Source organism: Muscardinus avellanarius, assembly GCF_963383645.1.
Source record: "Muscardinus avellanarius genome assembly, chromosome: 13".
Classification (NCBI taxonomy): Eukaryota; Metazoa; Chordata; class Mammalia; order Rodentia; family Gliridae; genus Muscardinus; species Muscardinus avellanarius.
This window is the reverse complement of record NC_137799.1, coordinates 17143109-17155465: the sequence shown is the minus strand read 5'-3', so window position 1 is coordinate 17155465 and position 12357 is coordinate 17143109.

Below are 12357 nucleotides of genomic sequence, written 5' to 3'. Positions count from 1 at the left end.
AAAGAGAACTCAAACACTATCACTATTTCAGTTAATGAACGCTGAAGAAATCTTCAAAGGAGGCAGGACTGTTTTGAGGAGCAGGACATATTGGGGAGGGCACTGAGTTTGGAGTTAGGATGTCTTGATGTGAATCTAAGCTGAGACATTCTGTCATTATGGGCCCCTGGGTATGTCCTGTCATCTCGCAGAGTCTCAGATTTCATATCTTTATAATGAAGTTAATGACCAAATGGGGTAAATGACACAAAAGTACTCTATTTTGAAAAAATTATGCCAGAAACAATTGTTACCATGAGAGGCTGAAAAATAAAATGGTGCTCTTTTAATATACCCCCATCCAATAATAAAATTATTCCATCATTTAATTTATATTAATTCATTGATTCATTCCAAACATTAATCAAATGACAACTATCAGAATTATAATTAGTATATGAAATTCAATCACTTCCTTGAATAAATGTAATAAGGAGAAAGTATAATTGAGGAAATAATTCAATACATCTTTGTGATATAGCATTGAAAAATTTAATAATAGACATAACAAAAAAGCAATACCTCTAAATTAATATTAATAGCCAAATAAAAAGAACTTAGAAAATAGTTTTTACTTAAATGGAAAAATATTATTTGAAAGCTTTCAATTTCTTTTTAATTTTCAAAACAGTTATTTTTATTGTAGATTCCAAAGAAATTTGTGGATAACATAATAAAATTATTCTAGCATTTGTTTGAAAGACTATACGTTACTAATTATACTTTTTTTATTTTCTACATTTTGTTTTTCTTAATGTTTACTTAAAAGTTTTTTACTAGTGCATTATATCATGCATCTTAATGGGGTACAAGATGATAGAGGCATACATGCCCACATAATTCATTTATCCCTTCTCCATTTCACACTCATTCTCTCCTTTTTCCCTTCTTATTCTTAAAAAGTACTACTAGATAGAAATTACCACCTGTGGATATTACAACTATTTTAGAGCTTCGATAAAAAGAATGACATATTCATATCAGGACATAGACACTGAGAGAAAGAGAATAAAATTTAAAATTTTCAAAAGTAGACACTAGTGCACTCTGATATTTAGAAAATAAAATGGATAGTTCAATTAGTTGGATAAAAATGAAGTGGGATATACAATAAATGTCAATAAATAAGTTTTCCATTTGGGAGAAAAACACATCAGAATAGATCTTTATTTTGTTCATGACACCAAATATATTTCAGATAAGTCATTAACTGAATCAATTACTTGGGTATTATTTTATTATAATTTAAACAAGAATCTTTCAAACTGAGACATAAACCTATCCCATCAATCATCATCAGAATCAGACATAAACCCAATGCGGATTAGGCTAGACAACAAAACTAAGTACCAACCACGACACTGAATTATAACAGTTCTCTTCTCATTCCTCATCATTACAAGGATTTTGATTGTTCATTCCCTTGTTGAAATTAAAAGATAGCAGAGTGCACTACCCTAAAATATGCTACTTTGGCATGTGGATTATTTTGAGCTGAAGTCAACTGAGTAAAGGCAGATAAAATAGCTCTCTTTTATTGTCTCCTAAAAATAGGGAATAAATTTATAAAGATGTACCTTCCTATCTCTTTCTCATAAAGAACCAAAGATTGCCTTTGACCCTTGTAAGCCTAAAGAAAGTGATAGCGGTATTACAAACTTAACTAACTAGCCTTTATCCACCATTGGCTTCCTATATATTTATCTTCCCACTATCTTGGCCTCTAAAGACTCAAGATAATTTACTTTATTTTGTCACATCTCTAAAATCATATTACTCTTTGTTGAATATGCTCAGATGAAGCTAAGTCTCCTCCTTGAGACATTTTTTCTTTGAGTTTTCTCCAATGTATAAATTCATGTTAATAAATTTATAATTTACAATTATAATTTACGATTATAATAAATTTATAATTCTTTTTCTTCACTTGCCAATTTCTTTTGTTATTTTTGGTGCTGTTGTTCTTCAAGCACTCTGAAAGGGAAAATAAAACTACAGGATGAATTCTGTAGTTACCCCTCATCAAGGATATTTCTTAGGCCAGTGTATTCCTGTGCTAGATGTATCAAGACATGTGTAAGTCAGTAACATTTTAGCTTCCTGGGGCACACACATTACTACTACATTATATATTTGAATAAAGCTGACCTACTTATGTCTGTCCTCCGTGTGTCCATGTGAATCTTTTACAAACAACAATCAATCCTTAGCTAATTTGTTGAAATGAGCAATTTTTGTTTATATATTGTATAACCTATTCAATTCACTCATTGATCTCATTCAGTTGAGCTCAATCTGTTGGTGGAATTGCTTTAAACAATTAAATCATACCTCCCAGACATTTTCACCATCGATTCCAGGTGTTAGCAAAACTTTTCTTTTATGCAAAGAACAAAAAAGTAAATATGTTAGACTTTGCATGCCATAGGTTCTCTATTCCACCTACTAAATTTAATGAATTCTGCTGTTGTAGTATAAGAGATAATATACAAACAAATTAGTTTTTTTGTTTTTTTGTTTTTTTAATTATTTTTATTGGTATATGTAGTCATACATCTTAATGGGATAAAAGACTTGTGGAGACATATATGCACACATTATTCAATTAGCCCATACCCTATCCCCACCCCATTTCCTCCCCATCCTTCTTTCCTATGCTTGGCTTAGTAATTGACTGATACATTTGTTTAAGTACATCATGTGCTTTAGAGAGTTTCCCTCTTTCCCCCTCTCATCTCCTCAGTTAGGTGGCCATATTTGCTCCTCCATGGGATATCCTTCTTTTCCTAGAGTTCCTCCTGTTACCCATTTCTCCTTAGCTTTCACATACCAGGGACAGCATCCAATTTCCTCTTTTTTTGTGACTGACCAATCTTACCTAGCAAATTAATGTTTTAATAAAACTTTATTCACAAACAGATAAAGTACCGATCTATTGCTGACCACTAATCTAATCGATCTCACATACTTTATCCTGACTCATTTTTCTAAAATATTTATAAAATATTCGACATTTTGCTATTTAAAACAAATAAATGAATTAATAAGTACTATTAATATCTATTTTAGGTAGTATTCGTTTGTATGTAATTTGCTTCTATCTTTTGGATAACACTCTGCATAAGAAGTTAATTAATATGTGCTAGTATTTTAATGAGGAAATTGGAAGATGGTGGGTGGAAATAGAGTATCTAAGAAGATGGTAGAAAGAAACAGATTATTAAATACCTTCATTTTACTACTTTTACCACATTAACATTTAGCAACAGATAAAAATGGTCAATGCAGAACTTACTATTTAATTCTAAACCAGCTTGAAGCCAGGACACACTTATTATAATAAGTACATATTCTTTGTAGTCAGATTGACTAGGGTTAGAATTTCAGATATTGTATCTGATAACTACATAAACTTAGTAAGAAAAGCTAGACAACTTAGTTTTTCATTTGTAAAACACTAATGCTATCTATCTTAGCAGAGTCCTAGATATTAAGTGGGAAGTATATCCCAAACATACTGAATTATCAGTTATTCATTTTCAAAACATACTAAATCATCAATGAGACTTAAGCATCATTATTGGAAAATGACACTAATCTTTAATATACATGCCGAATATTGTACCTAAACCCATTATTCACAACCATATCCTAATTTTCATACCTAAAGGATCTATTTTGACTCTTGTTTTGTTTTGGTTTGTTTATGTGGTACTGGGGACTGAATCCAAAGGCTTCCTGCTTCTTAGCTAAACCCCTCACCATTTATTTTCTTTATTTTGAAGAAGATTCTCATAAATTGCTGTGGGCCTCCCTATATTTCTGAAGCTAGCTTTTAAATATACAATCCTTCTGTCTCAGCCTCCTTAAGGAATTATAGGTGTGTGTCAACAAATGTGGATCATTTTGACTCATAATAATATAAGTAGTTTGGGATCTTCAAAGTTTGACTTTATCTAACTGGAGGGATCTTCCCAAAATGGGGTTCTGTTTTTCACTACTTTTGCATATTCTAATGGGTTAAATCTGCAAAAGTCAATTTTGACACTGCTTTTAAGAGCAGTATAGCGCCTGCCATTCTCTCTACCAAACCATACCAGGTCACCATAGTAGTAAAAATAAAGATGAAAATTTGTGAGAAGCACAATATCTGGCAACCTTTCTTCAAGAACTTTGCTGTGGCTTAAGATTTCAATTTATTCAGGTTTAAAAATGGTACTAATTATACTTTCTCTAGTAGGACAACAGATGTAAAATTATTTTAATAAGAATATAAAATTAGATATGGCTTTTTTTATTAAAGAACACATTTTTGGTAAAATTCATTTATGGTAAAATTCATCTAAGTTTATAGCACTCTCAGTATGAGAATACAGAGAGAGAGAGAGAGAGAGAGAGAGAGAGAGAGAGAGAGAGAGAGAGAATGAGAGAGAAAGAGAACATTAAACAATTAAGAGAGGGTATATTTCGCCGGGTGTGATGGCGCAAGCTTGTAATCCCCACGCTTGGGAGGAAGCGACAGGAGGATCGCGCAGGTTCGAAGCCAGATGCGCTGGCTTAAGAGACCCTGTTTCCAAATAAAAAATACCTAAAAATAGGTCTGGGAGGGTAACACGGAGGTAGAAGAGTTTCCATGAACCCCAGTACCACCAAGAGAGAGAGAGAGAGAGAGAGAGAGAGAGAGAGAGAGAGAGAGAGAGAAAGAAGAGAGAAGAGAGAGAACATTTCAACATTTCAATTCATCATAAGGTAGAGTTTTTAAAGCATTAGGACTATCTAAAAAAAAATAAGCTTACAGAGATGCAGTGAGATACACATTGAATTATAAATGTTTACCAAAAAAATTAGGTGTCTACTTCTAAGAGATGCATGCAAAAACATCAATATTTTAACTTTTAAGCCTATTACAATTATGAGAATCAACTATTCTCTGGAGAAGACTAAGAGAAGACAAATAGAGGATTAAACCAAATAAGTAAATAACTGAGAACTTCTCTTTCCGGTCAATATGAATTAACTGAGACTGAACTTTTCTTCCCACTGTAAAAGTTACAAATCTAAAAATATATTAAGAAATAGCTCATTGATATTAGATATGAGACAGAGCAGGAGGAATATGTTTTCTGAGTCAAAGAAGTAAAAGAGGTAACCCTTGTGATTACCCTAGCTTTCCAATTAGAAATACCAATTAGAAATGTGGCTTGTGAACCACAGAGTCATAAAATACAGAGCGTTTGAGGGATCTGGGTGGGAAAAGGGAAGAGAATAGCATGTTAATGCAGGAAACTTGATCAATTAAATCAGGTAAGACTGGGGTGACTAGAATTTATGAAACAATATAAAAGATAAAGATATATGTAGAAGATAAAAAGAACTGCAGTCAATTGCATGTGGACTTCTTATATTTCTTATTGTGTGATTTGGGGTTCTGAGGGTTTTTTCTGCTTTGTTTTGATTTTTTTTTATTTTGATTGTTTACAATTGTGTAAAGGTTGCAAACTTCAGAGAAAAATGAATGGAAGCAGTGGAGAGACTAAAGGTGAAGAATTCCTGGAGCTTACAAAGGATTGGAGACATTCAAGTTCTGATTAATCAGAATGAAGAATTCATTTTGAACACACAGATCTATACTGGATCAGCCACACAGAAAACACAGTAGTTTCAAACTAGCCCTAGAGCCCTAAGCAGCTCTATGCCCAAATTCAAAATGCTTAAAGGAAAATGTTTCAAAAAGATCAATGTAATGCATGAGTAACTGTTCTGGAAGGAAAAAAAAAAAGTTTAGCACTTCTTAAAACATACTGCATATCACAGTTAAAACTTGGAAGCAATCAAAATATATTTCAATACTTCAGTGCATAAATAGCTGTGGTACATCCAAACAACAGAATATTATTCAGTGCTAAATATAACTAAACATAACCCTTAAGTACCTATCATTAAGAAGCCAATATGTGAAGGTAATTTACTGTATCATCCCAACTCTAGAACATTCAGAGAAATGTAAACGTATATAGAGAATACAAAGATCAGTGGCTGCCAAGCGTTATCAAAGATGGATGAGCACATAGGGCATACAGCATCTTTGAAGTAGTGAAGCTAAACTCTGTTTGATGATATAATGGTGGTACTAGCTGTTATACATTTGTCTAAACACACAGAACATACAACACCAAGACTGAAACCTAAGACAAACCATGGACTGTGAGCAGTAGTGCATTTTAGTGTCTGTCCATTGTTTTTGATAAGCATACTTTACTAAACTGGTGAAGGACCTTGATCATGGTGGAGGCTGTATATTTTTGAGGGAGGGATTGAAAAGAAGAGTCTATACCTTCATTTCTCTTAGCCTGTAAACCTAACATTGGTCTAAATAATAAATTCTTGAGCCGTGTACGGTGGCTCATTATTGTAATCCCAGCGCTTGGGAGGCTAAGACAGGAAGATCACACAGGTTCGAAGCCACCCTCAGCTACTTAGTGAGGCTCTCAGCAAATTAGTAAGACCCTGTTTCAAAATAAAATATAAAATAGGACTGGGATTATAGCCCGGAGGTAGAAAAGCCCCTGGGTTCCACCCCCAGAACCGCTAAATAAATAAATAAATTCTTTAAATAGGACACACACATACACAAAAAAAAAACTCAACAAAAATCTAATATGACATAAATTACCCATCTAAGACCTCCAATAAAAATATTGTCTTGTCAAAAGTAGGAATAAGTAACATCAACTGGAATAAGATCTATAGATAGAAATGAATCAAAAGATAAATGCTATGATTGGACTAATGCATAAGGATTTTAAAATAGCTAAGAAATCCATTCAATATGGGCAAAATAAAAAAAATAGTGTGGACACAATGATGAAGAAAATTTAAGATATACAAAGAATAAAATGTGAATTGTAGGGATGAAAATTATAATATCAGAAAAATAAATCAAGAAATGATATTAATAACATTAAATTCAGAATAAACATGATATCAAGTACTTTGATATATTTATTATTAAAGTATAAAGTTTAGAAACTATCAAAATTTAAGTAAGTGTCTTAGTTAATGCTGCTAAATAACAAAATAACTTAGATTCAGGCATTTATAAATAAGAGAAGTTTATTTTTAACAGTTTTCGGGGCTGAGAAATTGAAGATGGACAGGTTGGTGAGGACTTCTCTGCTTCATGATGGTACCTTAATAGTGAGTGCTCAAGAGGAGGCAGAAAGCTGTGTCTTTAGAGCAGAGCAAAGGGCTGAATAGCTCTCTTTTACCTCTTTTGTGAGGGCATTAATCCCAATCACAAGGCAGGAGTCCCTGTGCTTATCATGTACGAAAAAACCCTACCTCTTAACACCACTACTATGGGGATTAAAATTGGTATTACATTTCAACATGATTTGGGGAAATACACATGCAAAACATAGCAGATAGAAAGGGAGAAAAGAAGAGAGAGGGAGAGAGAGAGAGAGAGGGAGAGGGAGAGGGAGAGAGAGAAAGAGAAAGAGAGAGAGAGAGAGAGAGAGAGAGAGAGAGAGAGAGAGAGAGAGAGAGAGAGAGAAGAGAGAGAGAGTGTCATTCCTGGAAAATGAACAGTCGCAAAAATTGATGTTGGATGACATAAAGTGAAGTAACATACCACTCTTTGAATGAGAAATGTGAAGAAAACCTTACTGAGGGGGATGGAAGACAGAAAAAGAGAAAAAATCCCTTGTGTACATGATGTACATTAAAAAACACATCAAAGTCAATCACTAAGTCAAACATAAGAAGAAGAAAGGAGGGATAAAATGGGGTGGGAACTGGGGAAGGGCTAAATGAGTGATGTGTGCATGTATGCCTCTACCATCCTGTACCCCATTGAGATGTGTGAATACAGTGCACCCATAAATCATAAAATAAACTAAAAATAAATGTGCACAAAAATTACTTCAAGAGTGGATGGAAGTTGAAAATGTGATTAAAACTATCAAGTGAGGTATTCAAGGTACTTTGAAAAATTGAAGATGGCTAACTACAAAAAAAACACACACACAAAAGTATATAATAAAATTCTGAAAGCTGAAGATTAAGTATTTTAAAATCAAGAAGAGGGGGACAGAAGATATGCTACCTACAAAATAACAAACAAGAATGTAATCAGACTTTTGTCTGAAGATATGTAATCCAGATCATAATAAAACAAGTCTTTGAAGTGTGTGTGTGTGTGTGTGTGTGTGTGTGTGTGTGTGTGTGTGTAGAGGGTGAGAGACAAAGAGAAAGAAACAGAGACAGAGAGAGAATTAAATGCCCAGTGAATGAAGACATTTTTTAAAAAATAAAGGTGAAATACTTTTTCAAATAACAAAAGCTTAGATCATTTTGTCATCAGATAATCTGATCTAAAAGAAACAGTAAAGAAGTTTTCTAGACAGCTGGAAAATTATATGACAAAACATGGGCCCACATAAAAGAAGGAAACTCACCAGAAATAGCAAGTAAATAAATATTAAAACTTAGGTTTTGTTTTCTGGTAATGGCAGAGTATTTTATATAAGACTGAATGACCAGATGATAACAGTGAAACAAACTGAAAAAATAACATTATCAAGACACTTGAAGACAGTCAAAAGCAAACAGAAAATGGAGAGGATTTTGTCTCTCAAAATAAAAAAATAAAATCTAGAGAAAAAATGAGACATTACATAAAAGGAATAATAATAATAATAAAAGATGACATTTCATCAAACATAAAGAAAGTTAAAAGATAATGAAATGACATCTTAAAATACCAAGACCAAACAAAAAATAAAAAGCACTGTCAACCTACATTCTGCACATAACAAAAACACATTTTTAAAAAATGAAGCCATTTTTAAATGAACAAAAAAATTCTTTTAAAAGATGGCACACTGTAAGAAGTACTGAAATTCTTCAAACTTAAGGAATAGAAAGCCATGTGAAAATTTGAACCTACAAAAGAAAATAACAGCACTAAAAATAGTAAACATGTTTTAACAATCAATACCCCAAAGCAAAAATAAAACAAGATATTATCAAAGTATTTAAAAGGTCATAAATAGAATTATCATAAATAGAATTATTCTGTTACATTATTATTAAAATATAGGCGTAGTCATGTATACTCAACTTACATTTTAGCATGTTAAAATGAATATTGTAATATTTAAAGAAACCAACATACCTATATACATATTTAAAATTACATAGTGGATTTTCAGAGCTCTAAGTGAGGGCAGAATTATTTTCTGGACACAGTTTCAGTTCAAAAGGACCAAAATGTTCTAGAGATGGATTGATGTGATGTATCCGTTGTGTATACAACGGGATAAATGTACTTGATACCACTGAACTACACACCTGAATATGGTTAAGCTATATGCAACACACACACACACACACACACACACACACACACACACACACAGAAATAAAAAGAGGATACGGCTGGGCATGGTGTTACACACTTGTAATCTTAGCGCTTGGGAGGCTGAGACAGGAGGATTGAGCAGGTGCAAAGTCAGCCTCAGCTACTGAATGAGAGTCTCAGTAACTGTTTCCAAATAAAGTATAAAATAGGTCTGGGAGTATAGCCCCCAGGTAGAAAAGCTCCTGGGTTCCACCTCTATTACTACACACACAAAAAATAGGATAAAACAGAAAATGAACAGCATGATGGTAAATTTAAACATGAGTCTGTTAATTTTTATTTTATAGCTATATGCTCTTAACAAAATATTGTTTAATAAATATGACATAGATTGAATAGAATGGACAGAAAACATATTTATGCAAAAATAAACATATGGATGCCAATATATCTATGTTCATAAAAGAATCAAATAAAATTTAGAAAAGAAAGTGTTACCAAAAATAGAAGATGGCTTTACAAGACTGGGCATTAATCTCTAATGTGCATGCAGTTAGTAACAGAAATTCAATACTCATTGACAGAAGTGTGGTAGAAATATACCAAAGCATAGTTATATTAGAAATTTCTATCCTTCTATTTCAGGTGTTGACAGGAACAGTTGACAGAAGATGAGCAAAAAAAAACCAGACAATAAATTGGATATTTTGAACCAATCTGAACGTCTGAATGACAGACTTCTAAGAAACATTCATCTAATGACCTCAGGAGATGCATTTTTCTGTCCTGCACTCAGAAGAGTCACTCTGACAGAAGTTTTGGGATGTGAATGACTGAAATAACACATTGTAGGTTTCCATTTCATAATAGAATTATATCATTAACAAAATTCAACAATATAGCTGGGAATTTGTGAATAAATTTAAATTTGGAAAGTCTTGTCTAAGTACCTAAATGTCAAAGAAGAAATAATAAGAAAATCAAAATACTTTCTATGAGTGGTAACAAAAACCCAATATATCAAAAATTTTAGGCAAGCCCAGAATCATGGTGCACCCCAGTAATCTCAGTATTTGGGAGGATGAGACAGAAAGATCTTAGGGTTCAGGCAGGCTCAGCAACTTAGTGAGAGCCTCTGCAACTTAGCGAGACCATATTTAAATATACAATATAAAAAAAGGGCTGGTTGCATACTTTGGAGGTTGAACGCCCCTGAGTTCAATCTCTGGTACCAGAAAAAAAGTGGTGGGATATGATGATAAAGCAATCCTTAAATATCTCTATTACAAAGAAAAAAATTAAATAAATTACCCAACTTTCCACTTTCAGAAAGTAGAATAAGAAACAAAGAAACCTAAAATAAAGTAGAAAACAGTAAAGATTATACATGAAAGGAAAAATCAATGAAACAGAGAACAAACTATTAATCTCATAAACTCAAATTTCATTCTATAGAAATATATTGAAAAATACCTTTGTAAACGGTATACAGAAAGGATAGAGAATACATCAGTGTTCACATGACAAATTACAGAGTACATTCAACATAAATCCTAAAATAAAGGATGATAAAGAAATGTCTCATGAGTGTCCTGGGCCAATCATTTTGAATAATCTATCATGTTTTCCAAAATTAACTGTGGAAGAACTACATATGTTATTTTTCTTTACAGAAATACATTTTTGTCTTTTTACTTATATAGAAGAAAAGCAATTAACTAAAGTGAATACCATAAAGCAAGTGTCAGGTACAGATGGGTTCATTAATTATTTTTATCACTCTTTATGGAGAAAAAAATAGTACTTTTACATAAATTCTTCATAAAATAGAGAACTACCTTATAGAACCATTATAAATTTAACAGAAAAATAGATATTAGATAAATAAACAAATATGCAAATTTTAAGATTTTATTCTGATTTTATATATATATATATATATATATATATATATATATATATATGTACTTATCAAAATTTTATTAAACTTAGCTAGCAAAATATAAAAATATAACTAAGTGGGCTTTTTTCCAAGAAAATGTAAGGTTGTTCAAGAACTAAAAAAAATTAATCAACATGACATTCATTTATTTTATACAAAAAGGGAAAAGTAAACAACAGGAACAATGACAACATAAAGTCAGCAAATGTATTATTTCATTTAATGCAGGACAAAATTTTTAAAGCTTCAACACAGACAACATCCAACAATATAGAAGTGTGAAGCACATCTTCTACTTTGAAAATGGCTACTGATGAAAAAAGAGAGCTAAACTAGACATGGTGGCCCACATCTATATTTCCAGGCTGAGATGGGAGGCTGAGACAGGAGAATGAAAGAATTGAGGTTAGCCTAAGAAATTTAGTGAGACCTTCAGAAACTTAGCCTCTATTTTAACCCGAAATATAAGATAGGACTGGGGATGGTGGATTGGTATGGCTCAGAGATAAAATGTTCCTGAGTACAATCAACTTCCTAACACAGGGGTAATTGTGAAATGTCTGTTTTTAAAACTTCTATTTAATCCACATTGGATAGCATGTGAAATTAATTTTAAAGAATTGACAAAAAAATACAGAATCTAGAAAGAAAACAAGTAATTTTTATGTACAGGGAACATGATATTAACAGAAAAAATGGACTTCATAAGTATATAGAATTAATAAATAAATTAGACAATTTTGCAGAACATGAGTTCAGTGCACAAAATAAAATATTGCCAAATATTAGCAATAAATAATTGTTGAATAAGTCTTAGGATAGTACTTATAACTAGCACCAAAATATAAAACTATTAGGAAAAATAATAAAACTATATGAGATACTCATACTGAGAACCAAAACACACTGCAGAAAGAAATCAGAAACAATCAAAATAAATGTGTAAAATGATTGATAATCATTTATTAGCTTTATTGGTGCAATGTAATTGTACATCTTAATTAAATTAAAA